The sequence below is a fragment of the Bombus affinis genome, chromosome 18 (genome assembly GCF_024516045.1).
Source record: "Bombus affinis isolate iyBomAffi1 chromosome 18, iyBomAffi1.2, whole genome shotgun sequence".
Classification (NCBI taxonomy): domain Eukaryota; kingdom Metazoa; phylum Arthropoda; class Insecta; order Hymenoptera; family Apidae; genus Bombus; species Bombus affinis.
Window position 1 is genome coordinate 973,829 of NC_066361.1, and position 12,718 is coordinate 986,546.

Below are 12,718 nucleotides of genomic sequence, written 5' to 3' on the forward strand. Positions count from 1 at the left end.
GCAAAAACTAGGTGTGACTTTAGTCACATAGGCTTTTTTCCCTATGTAAACTAACGACTGAAAGACAGACGACATTGTTTTGATCGGTTTCTAACCAGGCTTTTTCCTCACGATACTACACTATTGAAAGCCATTAAAGTCGATAAAATAGTTGGCAAAGCCGCGCAATGTATTCGGAACATACCCATTGAAAGTTATGCAAATTTACATGACGCTTTGAGATCCAACGTAGAAATTCATCTATACATCATTTCATAATTCATCTTCCTTTTTAGCCTAACGAATACGGTGAACAATTACGCGATTTGAAATAAGGACGCGGCGAATCCGTTTAAAGTTTCAATATCCGATTTCACCGCATATTAAACAAACTTACTTATGCAATATAATTAACGAAAATCCACAATCAACTACACGACGAATAATGATTGAGGCCACCATGAGAAAAGTAGGTCGAATTTATTTGAAAGGACTTCGACACGATATAGGACGCATACTGTTAGCAAACGAATCATCTTCATGGAGCGAAACAGAAAAGAAAGGCGCTGACATTGAAAGATACCTGCGAGGGGAACAAAAGGAATGGAGAAGGACATGTACTCGACCACCAGCAACGTATAATCAACGTAGTAACAGACCGACGCAGACAAACGACCGACCACTACCTGCCACAGGTAATAATCCGATCAACAAAAATGTTTTACCATTTTCTAAAACGGAACGTATACTATTTGCTGTTCGACAACAAGTAAAATGTTTCAAATGTAGTAAATCGGGACACGTGGCACAACAATATCAAAATTTTCAATTTTCAATTTTCTTTTCAAGCCAAAGAAACCTACCATCCCCACGAGTAAACCAGATGGGAACAGACGAGAACGAGGATGAACAGCAACAGGGAGAAATTTTTTTTATTTATTTATTGAAATTTACAATTTGTCCAATTTGGACATTTGGTACAATTTGTTAACAGTTATATTAACATGTTGGTGGCTACCCACAGTGGGGTACCATCCTCGCGTTTGCTAGGTTATATCCTTTATGAGGTCTGCTGGGTGCTTCCTTTTTAGCCTTCTGTCCATGTTTATCGTTTTGAACGTTTCCGCAGCTAGCCGGTTTGTGTGTGTTGCTATTCTTGATTTGTATTTTTCTGCGTATCTGTTAGTTGCTTCCTTGATCATTGGGATTCCCAGATCTACAGAGAGAAATGACAACGCAAGCCCAAGAATATCAAGGGTTAACGCAACAACTGGATAACTACTAACAATACCATTCAGAGGAATTGCAAAAGAACGTATTCATTTAATTGATACCGGAGCAGGGATAAATTTAATCAAGGAAAATAAATCGGACACTAAGATATTCAAATCAGACGAGCCTCAAACTTTTTATATGGGACAAGACAAATATTTCACTGATAGATTTGTTGGAATCATTGCTTTTGGTAAACCTCATAAATTTTACGCAGTACCTAACGATTTTCCTTTGATTGAAGACGGAATTATAGGATTACCATGTCTTGAACTATATCAATATGAAATTTCAAATGATAAAATCAGATTGGACAATAACGTCTTGTATTTTCAGAAACTTAGAGTTATTCAACCAGGAGAAAGGAGAGTTCAAACTATCTACCTCGAAGGCAAGCCGACGCGAGTGTAACGTAAATCACATCAGAGACCAGGACACACACACACACCTCGGGCAGGATGGTGTCCCGGTCGGCATACTTCGAACCCGATGGACCGACGAGAGGAACACATGGCGACCTTGGCGACAATGTATATTGGCGGAGTACCTGAGGATTCATTTATGGCCTAACGGCCCTTCCACCAAATGTTCCAGAAGCGTAGCAACGGTCACGTACGCCTACAGGGTAGTGGGGATAATGAGAGAACAGATGACCGAAAGTAAAAAGATTGTAAGATTCACTCTCGTACGGTCACGGCTAGAGTTCGGAAGTGTCTTATACTTGTATAAACCAAGTGAAAATAAAGTCTTGTTCTTCCTTATAAAATTTCTCTTTATTTTTACGTGACATTTTGGCGATCCGTGCCAGGATCCATCAACTTCAAGAAAACGAAATTACGCATTTCGGGCTACGGTCAACTTTGAAGATTGAGGATCAGTGGACCACTGTAACAGAGCAGACACTTTCAACGTTTCGACAAAGGAACACCGCAACGGAACCTTTCCTACGGGTTAAACGATCAAGGTGAGCAAGCCCTGGATTCTTTTGTCAAATACAGATCGAGAACAGACAGCACAATTAGTATAACAATGGCAACGCCACGAGAAGACAAAACCGAAACTGTTAGCGCCGCTTTAACTAACAGCGGAATAGACCCAACAGTTAAAGCTTTGCTTGATGCAATGCAGAAACAAATGAGTATGCTTGCACTGCGTATGGATGAAGTTGTAGCAAAAACAAAAACGGGAAATGTATCGGAGGCCAGTTCCCTAATAACCGTAGACGAAGTAACCCACACCGCTAAAGATCTATCGGTCCTTCGAGAATCTCGCCCATTACTTCAAACACCACCTCAACCATCCTGGGAAAGGACTTTTCCTGAACAATATACGCAACCAGAGCTAAAAGCTGAGAGTGCATTAAAATGCATTCCGATATTAAACGGAGAGGATGATATAGACGTGGAGGATTTTATTCATGAAATACAAGAAGTAAGAATGATGTGTAGCGAACCAACACTATTGCTAAAAATGATTAAAATAGAGAAGATTGTAGGAAAAGCCGCAATGGCAATCCGCAATATTCGTATTACCGAATTCGAATCTCTGTATGAAGCATTGAGACGTAATGTAGCTGCGCAAGTATCAGTGAGAGAACAACAGGACGAATTAAGGGGAATGAGGCAAGGATTAACCGAAAGCGTGCAAAACTATAACATCAGATTTCGAAGTGTTTTTAACAAACTCCAACACAGCATTACCAACGAGTATAGAGACGAACTAACTCGACGGGTGATGAACGAGCAACTATACATGGACTCTGTGACCGACTATGTAGGAGGCCTTCGTCCAGAAATAGGGCAGGCGCTAATGGCTAATCCCCCCCCAAACCTCATCGAAGCAGAAAGGAAAGCAATGAATATGGAAAGATACTTTCGCGAGCACAGCTCTCGCAGACAGATGACGCGACAAACAACCGCCCCGCCATTTTATCGTAACCAGGCTTCTCATCCAGCAGACAATCGCCTCGCTATTACAAGTAACACAAATAATAAAACTCCACTCACACAAAATATTCTACCAAGAACGAACAATTTTACGAAGTTTGGGAACAGACCATTAAGCGAAAGGACGCAAGCGAAATATCCCAAATGCAATCGATTGGGACACCTTCCAAATCAATGCCAAAATTTTCCGATACCGCCTCAAAGAAAAGCCCCTCCAGGAATAAACCACGTTCAAGAACAATCAGAATTAACAATGCTACCTCAGGAAGATTACCCACAATACTATTACAATTACCAGGACGACCAGGATTGCGATTTCTCGTTGACTCCGGGGCAGGAATCAACTTGCTTAAACAAAGATGCTACCCAGGAAAGACAACAATACCAGACACAAAGAAATTCTCCATGGGACATTCCGAATACGAATCTAATTCCAAAGTCAAATTGAATTTGTTCGACAAAAAGATAGACTTCTCTTTAATAGATGACGATTTCCCAATTATAGAAGATGGCGTATTAGGCTTACCCGGTTTGAATCAATATCGATTCGAACTCTCCAACGAAACATTGAAATTAGATAACAACATCCTTCTGCTGCAACAAGAACCAACCCTTGCACCAGGAGAAACCATTCAAAAAATTGTATACCTCGAAGGGAAGCCAACGCCAGTGTGCTTTATCAATGGTGGTAAGTCCTCAATTCAAGTTTCTAACATTATCGAAAATACAAATACCATAGATCAAATCCAAAAATTCAAATCTTCGATTCGACTATCGCACATAGAGAAACCTCTCAGAGAACCTGTAGAAAAGATTCTTCTCTATTACATGGATGTATTTAATTTAGACAGCGAAACATTACCATGTACATCTCTTGCTAAACATTCCATTACATTGAAAGAAGATAAAATCATCAACGTAAAATCCTACCGTCCTCCCGAACACCATAAAATCGAAATAAACAAACAAATGACGGAAATGTTAGACAAAAAGATTATAGAACCCTCCGACTCTCCCTATAACTCTCCCGTCTGGGTCGTCCCAAAGAAAATCGACGCGTCGGGGAAACAAAAGTGGCGAATAGTGATTGACTTTCGGAAGTTAAACGAATTAACGGACCAAGACGCATATCCATTACCCGACATTGACGATATACTATCGCAACTAGGGAACGCAAAATATTTCTCCGCTTTAGACTTATCCTCGGGATTCCACCAAATACCCATGGATGAGAATTCGAGGAAGTACACTGCATTTAGCACACCACAAGGGCACTTCCACTATAACAGAATGCCATTCGGGCTCAAGAACGCACCCGCTACCTTTCAAAGAATGATGGACACCGCGTTAAGAAGTTTAATTAATAATCACTGTTTCGTCTATCTCGATGATATCATTATATTCGGGCAATCGATAGAGGAACATAATAAAAACCTAGCCATTATACTCCAAAGACTCAGGGAAGTAGGTCTAAAAGTACAACCGGATAAATGTGAATTCCTAAAACCCGAATTGGAATATTTAGGACACTTAGTGACAGCAAACGGAGTAAAACCTAACCCTGAAAAGATAGAAGCAGTAAAGAACTTCAAACTACCCAAAAATCCTACGGATGTAAAATCGTTCCTTGGGTTAGCCGGATACTATAGAAAATTTATTAAGAATTTCTCGAAAATTGCCAAACCGTTAACGGAACTAACTAAGAAAGACATACAATTCCACTGGACTGACAAAACACAACTTAGCTTCGATACATTAAAAGAAAGACTATGCCAAGCACCAGTACTAAAATACCCCGACTATACGAAAACATTTACGTTAACAACGGACGCCAGTAATGAAGGTCTAGGAGCCATCCTTTCACAAGACGGACACCCTTGTTGCTTCATTTCAAGGACATTAAACCCCCCTGAACGAAATTATACTACGACGGAAAAAGAATTATTGGCCATCGTTTGGGCAGTTAGAAGATTTAGGCAATATTTATTAGGCCGCAAATTCAAAATTCAAACAGACCACCAAGCCCTTAAATGGCTGCACAACTGCAAGGACCCCTCTAGTCGATTGATTCGATGGAGATTGAGATTAGAGGAATACGAATACGATATAGAGTACGTAAAAGGAAAGGAAAACGTAGCCGCTGACACCCTATCCAGAGTACACGCGATAACACAAACTGACGTTTTATTAAGACAATTCAGAGACTGGGAAAAATCAGAAGAAATACCAAAATTATTGAAACTAACATCTAACAAAGACAACTTTTTCCAATTAACAAAATCATATCTGGGCCCATATGACGAAACCGTATGGTTACAGAAAATATCAGACATACTTAAAACAAATAGAAAGATAGGAATAGGAGACAATAACTTAAACGCACAAGACAAAGCACACATAAAAAGATTTCTTTTATTTTTCAATGACCAACGCGACGACATAGAATTTGCTTACGAACCAATACAGAGTTTAAGCGAAGAGGAAATAGAACAAGTACTAAAAGAAAATCATGACTTGGTAGGACATCCCGGAATACAAAAGACGTACGACAGAATCCGAGGCAAATATGATATCCCACACCTAATAGACAGAATAAAAAGCAGAATAGGAACTTGCGCGACATGTCAAACATCAAAGACTACTCGGATAAGAGGAAAGGAGGAACCACAGATAACCGACACCCCGTTAGAATCTAACGACAAAATCGCTATGGATGTGATAGGCCCGTTGAAAAAGACCAAGATAGGAAACCAATACATTCTCTCTATACACGATGAACTAACCAAATATTTAATACTTGTGCCCCTAAAAACACAACAGACCCAATCAATCTGGAATGCTTTATTGAATCATTACATTTATATATTCTCTGCACCGAAACGTATATTAACTGACAGAGGACAAAGTTTCATTAGCGAGCTAATGCAACGATACGAAGAAGCATTTAGGATCAAACACATAAAAACCACCTCATTCCATCCACAATCCAACGGAAGCCTAGAACGAACACATGCTGTAATATCCGACATGTTAAAAGCTATACAAAACGATAATGAAACAGAATGGGATCAAAACCTAAATTTTGTGTGTCTAGCATATAACACTATGGTTCATGATGCCACTGGATATACCCCTTTCGAACTAACATTTGGACACAAGGCCAATCTCCCATCTACCATATCCCAAAATTCGCAAAGAACATACGCTGATGAGGTCAGCTTCAGGAAACGAGAATGGGATGCCAAGCTACTTAAAGCCAGGGAAACTCTAATGAAGAGTAAACAAAGATACCAAAGAGATCAAAAAAAAAAAAATTATTAAACCTCAATCCATTTTTAGAGAAGGAGATTTAATATTAGTTCATAATGATCATAAAAAACACAAATTAGATACTGAATGGTTAGGGCCGTACACCATTGAAAAAGTAAAAACCCCTTATTACGAAATAATGGTGAATGACTCGATTAGGAAAATACATGGTAATCGTATTAAACCTTATTTTCCAGGACGGTCTTCACCTTCTCCATAAGTAGCTGTTATGCACTTTGTTTTTGTTTTGTCTTGTCGATTAAGACAAAGAAGAAAACACACTTTTAGCCAATTAGCCTCCATAAAACAATCCTGAAGAAACACTGAGATTTTAGAGGACCAAAATCAATCTAAGGAGGGAGGTATGTAACGTAAATCACATCAGAGACCAGGACACACACACACACCTCGGGCAGGATGGTGTCCCGGTCGGCATACTTCGAACCCGATGGACCGACGAGAGGAACACATGGCGACCTTGGCGACAATGTATATTGGCGGAGTACCTGAGGATTCATTTATGGCCTAACGGCCCTTCCACCAAATGTTCCAGAAGCGTAGCAACGGTCACGTACGCCTACAGGGTAGTGGGGATAATGAGAGAACAGATGACCGAAAGTAAAAAGATTGTAAGATTCACTCTCGTACGGTCACGGCTAGAGTTCGGAAGTGTCTTATACTTGTATAAACCAAGTGAAAATAAAGTCTTGTTCTTCCTTATAAAATTTCTCTTTATTTTTACGTGACACGAGCATGCTTCTTCAATTGTAGTGAGATATTCAATATAAATATTCAATTCAAATATAGAACCTGAACTTCGTATACCTATTGAAAAGATTTTGATTCATTATATCAATGTGTTCAATTTAGAGACTGATCTTTTACCTTATACAAATTTGACACAACACAAGATAACTTTGGAGCAAGACAAAATCATAAATATTAAATCGTATAGACCCCCGGAATGCCATAAAGCTGAAATCGAGAACCAAATGAAAGAAATTCTAAGTAAAAATATTATCGAAGAGTCAGATTCGCTTTACAATTCACTTGTTTGTGTAGTACCTAAGAAATCAGACGCCTCAGGCAAACAGAAATGAAGAATTGTGATAGATTTCAGAAGACTAGACGAATTAACCGATCAAGACGCATATCCTTTACCAGATATCGAAGACATTCTTAGTCAGTTAGGAAACGCGAAATTCTTCTCAGCTCTAGATCTGTCATTAGGATTCCACCAAATTTCTATGAATCCCAACTCAAATAAATATCAGGTCTGTAAATATGAAACCGGAATTTGCCTTTAGATGGCCCTAGCTGATAATGTAGTTATCACTAAACTGCGTCATTGATGCCAAAAGTCTTTGTTGACATCTCACAAACATTTTCGACTCAGAACAATACACGTTTCATACAACAGCACAGTTTCTAATAGCGTCGAACATGTCGAATTTTGTACCTGGAAACTACGATTTGCGGACAGCATTGAATTTCTGTTACCATTTGAAGAAAACTGTTGCAGATTCGCATCGAATGGTTGTCGAAGCTTACGGTGAGCATCCTCTTGGTAAATCACAGTGCTATGAGTGGTTTAAAAAATGTAGAAGTGGCAATTTTGACGTGAGGAACGAAGAGCGTGGAACGTGGAACGTGATCTATTATGAGCTGTTAAAACCTGGCGAAACCGTTAATACTGAGCGCTACCGACAACAAATGATCGATTTGGATCAAGCTTTGCGTGAAAAACGACCAGGATATCAAAAAAGGCAACACAAAGTAATTTTGCTTCATGATAATGCACCATCACATACACCAAAACCGGTCAAGGAATCGATCGAAGCGTTCAGTTGAGAAATACTTTCGCACGCGGCTTACTCACCAGACTTGGCTCCGTCCGATTACTATTTATTTGCATCGATGGGACACGCACTTTCTGACCAGCACTTCACTTCTTACGAAAATGTACGAAAATGGCTCGATGACTGGTTTGCCTCAAAAAAGCGACAGTTTTGTTTGCGTGGCATCCACCAATTGCCAGACAGGTAGGAAAAATATATAGCTAGCGATGGACAATACTTCGGATAAAATATTTTTAATCATTTTTATACAATAAACGTGTATTTTCTATACAAAAATTTCAGTTTCATATTTACATACCTGGTACACTGCATTCTCCACACCATAAGGCTACTTCCATTATAATCGCATGCCATTCGGACTGAAAAACGCACCCGCAACTTTTCAACGAATGATGGACACAGCATTAAGAGAGTTAGTCAATGTTAATTGTTTCGTACATCTAGACGACATTATAATTTTCGAAGATACAATTCAAAAACATGGTCAAAATTTAGCAATAGTTTTGCAAAGACTTAGAGAACTAGGACTCAAGATACAGCCTGGTAAATGCGAATTCCTCAGAGCTTGAATATTTAGGACATTTAGTAACAGTCGAAGGAGTTAAACGAAACTCGAAGAAAATCAAGCCCGTGAAAGATTTTAGGACGTCGAGGAACCCAACCAAGGTCGAATCATTTTTAGGACTGACCGGCTATTATAGAAAATTTATACGTAACTTTTCCAAGATAGCCAAACCATTGACCGACTCAATTAAGAAAGATATTAGCTTTTACTGGACGAACAAACAACAAGACAGTTTTGAATCGTTGAAACAAAAATTATATGAGGCACCGATTTTAAATTACCCAGATTTTCCAAAGACCTTCGCGCTAACGACCGACGCAAGTAACGAAGGACGAGAAGCTGTTCTCTCACAAGATGGACACCCATATTGTTTTATTTCAAAAACACTCAACCCACCTGAGAAAAAATTACACGGCAAATGAAAAAGAACTTTTAGCAATCGTATGGGCAATAAAAAGGCTAAGACAATATCTGTTAGGACGTAAATTCATAATTAGGACAAACCATCAGGCTTTGAAATGGCTAAACGATTGTAAAGATCCTTAATCACGTTTAATGAGATGGAGATTAAAATTAGAAGAATACGAATACGAGATTGAATACGTAAAGGTAAAGATAACACGGTAGCCGATAGTTTATCCAGAGCTCACGCAATCACAAAAACAGACATCCATGTTATAGATCATACAGATCATTTCAATGAATGCAAGCAAGCGGAAGGAATTAATGAAAGACTTGATTTGAAATCAAACGACAATTCCTTTTATCAATTGACCAAAGACGAGCTAGGTGAATATAATGAAACAATTTGGCTTAGGAAAATCCATTCGATTATTCAAAATTATACCAAACTTAGAATAGGTGACAACACGTTTTCAGAATTAGAAAAAATTCAGTTGAAACTCATAATTCTTTATTTCAATGATACATAAAAAATTAATTTTTGCGTGGGAACCAATAAAAGAGTTAACAGAAGCAGAAGTAGATACAATTCTATGTGAAAATCATAATGAAATTATAGGACACTTAGGAGTGCAAAAAACATATCAAAGAATTAAAGAAAAATATAAAATAGCAGATTTAGTGGAAAAGGTAGAAACTTTTATCAAAAATTGCGATGCATGTCAAAAGAAAAAACTAACGCGAATTCGACCCAAGAAAATACCAATTATTTCAGACACACCTTTGCAACCAAACGATAAAATAGCAATGGATATCATTGGACCAATGACGAAAACAAAACGAGGAAATTAATTCATACTTTCGATTCACGACGAACTGACAAAATATTTAATATTAGTACTTTTGAACACCCAACAGACAGAGTCAATTATTAACGCTCTTTTGGTACACTACAGTTATATTTTCTCAGCACAAAGAACAATTTTGACGGATCAAGGACAAAACTTTGTGAGCGAACTAATGAATAAGTTTGATGAAGCTTTCGAAATCAAACAAAATAAAACCACATCTTTCTACCCTCAAGCCAACGGATCCCTAGAAAGAACGCATGCTGTAGTGGAAGATTTGATACGAACTACTTTACGCGATAACAATAGAGAATGGGATGAAGTTTTGAATTTTATTTGTTTAGGATATAATACTTCGATTCACGAAGCTACAGGCTTCTCGCCATTTGAATTATCTTTCGGAAGGAAAGCTAACTTGCCCTTCGTGATAGCCAAAACTATGGTTTTAACGGTATATTCTACAAATTCGACAAAAATTGAAAACAAATTTTTTCCATATTTCCAAAGTTTCGATATTCAAGAATATGCCCTTAAAAGGATTTTTCAAAATTTCAATTATTTTATGAGTTACAGCCATTTCTATAACGTGGTATCTGTTTCGGTCCGACTGGAACAAATGAATAGTAGACGGTAGACGCTGCCCGAGTACCTACGTATGAATACCCTCATAAAATCTTTATTGTATTTTATCCCTTTTTAATGTATTTTTAATTCAATAATTCAATTTGAACGATGTTTGGGTTCTGAAACCCAAAATAACAACGAATCGTTAAATTCGTTAATATGGACTTTTGCTCCGAAGCGTATCCACGCAGGAACGCAGACAATTCAAATTTTCACTTTCCTCGCAGTATATATTTTTAATGAAGCTTTTATACCCATATTAAAGATCTTAAGTGTCATGGGAATCACGATTGGCATAGAAGCTCATGCGTTCGCAATCAGGCGAGACGAAGTTCCTATCAAGCGCTCTGAACTCCGAGCTTCAGAGGCATCAAAGGAAGCCAGGACTGCTCGTCTCCATGAAAGAACTTCGGAAAATGAGCATTTTGAAGTAAAGGAAGGTTTCCTGTAGGAAGCAGGAATCGGCGATTAAAAATATGTAAGTATGCTGTACCATTCTATGAGTAAAATTGCCGGAAACTTGTCTCAAAATTTTAAACGCGTAGAAAACGATTATGCTCATATTCATAATGATCATGAGAAAAATAGGTTGGACATTGAATGGTTAGGACCATACAGAATTCACCAAATTAAAACTCCGTTTTACGGGATTTTGATTGATAGTGTTATTAAGAAAATCCATGGTAATCGTTTGAAAACTTATTTCTCAGAACGAGATCCACCCTAAAGTAATTCTCAGTATTAGCACCATTGTTCCAATCAAAAATCCTGAATTGCCTTTTGAAAAACATGAAACTATACAAAACAAAGTTCCAATGCAGCTGGTAACGCTATTGGATGCTATAAAACAATTGAAAAAAAAGAAAAAAAAAGAATCTAGCTTCAAGAATACGGAGATCCAAGTAGTAGATAAAGGAGGTCAAAGATAAAGGTCATTCAAAACACCATTAAAAGACCGACAGTCCGAGTCAACATTTATACCGAGGTGCCAACTTCAAGGGGACGCGTCAGGGGAATCGTCAGTTGGAATCGAGAGTTGTACATAAAGAGTCGAAAGCGGAATTTGTTAATAAATATACTGTTAAACACTACCGAGTATTTCTTTGGCACCCTACACGCACATATAACATTATCGGAAAATATAAAAAAAGCAATATATAAGTAAGCGTGTATGCGAGAATGATACAACGTATGGTGATAATCGTTTAATGCTAAAAAGATATTTTCTTGATGTATACGACCATAGCCTATTAACACTCAGTCAACCGCGCCCGCACAGGCCAACCTATACGCTGTCCACCGTGCATTTTTCTAAGTAAGGACTAATATTCACTAATACTTGAAAAATAGAGAAGTCTACAAATTATTTAAATGGTCAATTATATTTTGCGGTAATGATTTCGTTTAACGATTTCACATATTGTTTATACAAAACATCAAATTAAAAGTATAAAAAGATATAGTCAACATTAAAAACATTAAATCTGATTGTTCGATTGGCTAAGTGTTGAGAAAAGTAAAAAGAGCCAATGCCACACGGAGTTCCCAAGCGGTCACCCATCTAAGTACTAACCGTGCCCAGCGCTGCTTGACTTTCGTGATCGGACGAGAACGTGTATTTTCAACGCGGTATTTTTTTTTAACTTTGTTTATTAATTCCAGGATTTTTTATATATTTGTTTTTACATGGTTTTTCTCCAGAATAAACGCTGAATTCTAATTGTAGGGTGGTACAGGCAAAAGTACCGATACGCGACGGTACGACGTAGCCATGCATTATTACATTCTTTATTTTTTTTTTCTTTTTTTTTTTTTTTTTTACGCCTATTATTGTAAGTTAAATTTAAGCCGCTGTTGCGCTGTGCCTATGTGCAATGTTTTAGTTTATGTCCTGAAAGTCTGGACGCAAAAACA

General features: G+C 37.9%; 1 long non-coding RNA gene and 1 pseudogene across 1 annotated transcript; one reads left to right on the forward strand and one right to left on the reverse strand.

The window, feature by feature from the left end:
• Window positions 1–283: 283 nt before the first annotated feature.
• On the forward strand, window positions 284–1,355 carry LOC126926687 (uncharacterized). Its single transcript, XR_007714775.1, has 3 exons — window positions 284–674; window positions 829–1,121; window positions 1,194–1,355. It is a non-coding gene; the product is annotated as an uncharacterized LOC126926687 (long non-coding RNA).
• Window positions 1,356–12,338: 10,983 nt separating this feature from the next.
• Window positions 12,339–12,437, reverse strand: LOC126926754 (5S ribosomal RNA; annotated as a pseudogene).
• Window positions 12,438–12,718: the final 281 nt, after the last annotated feature.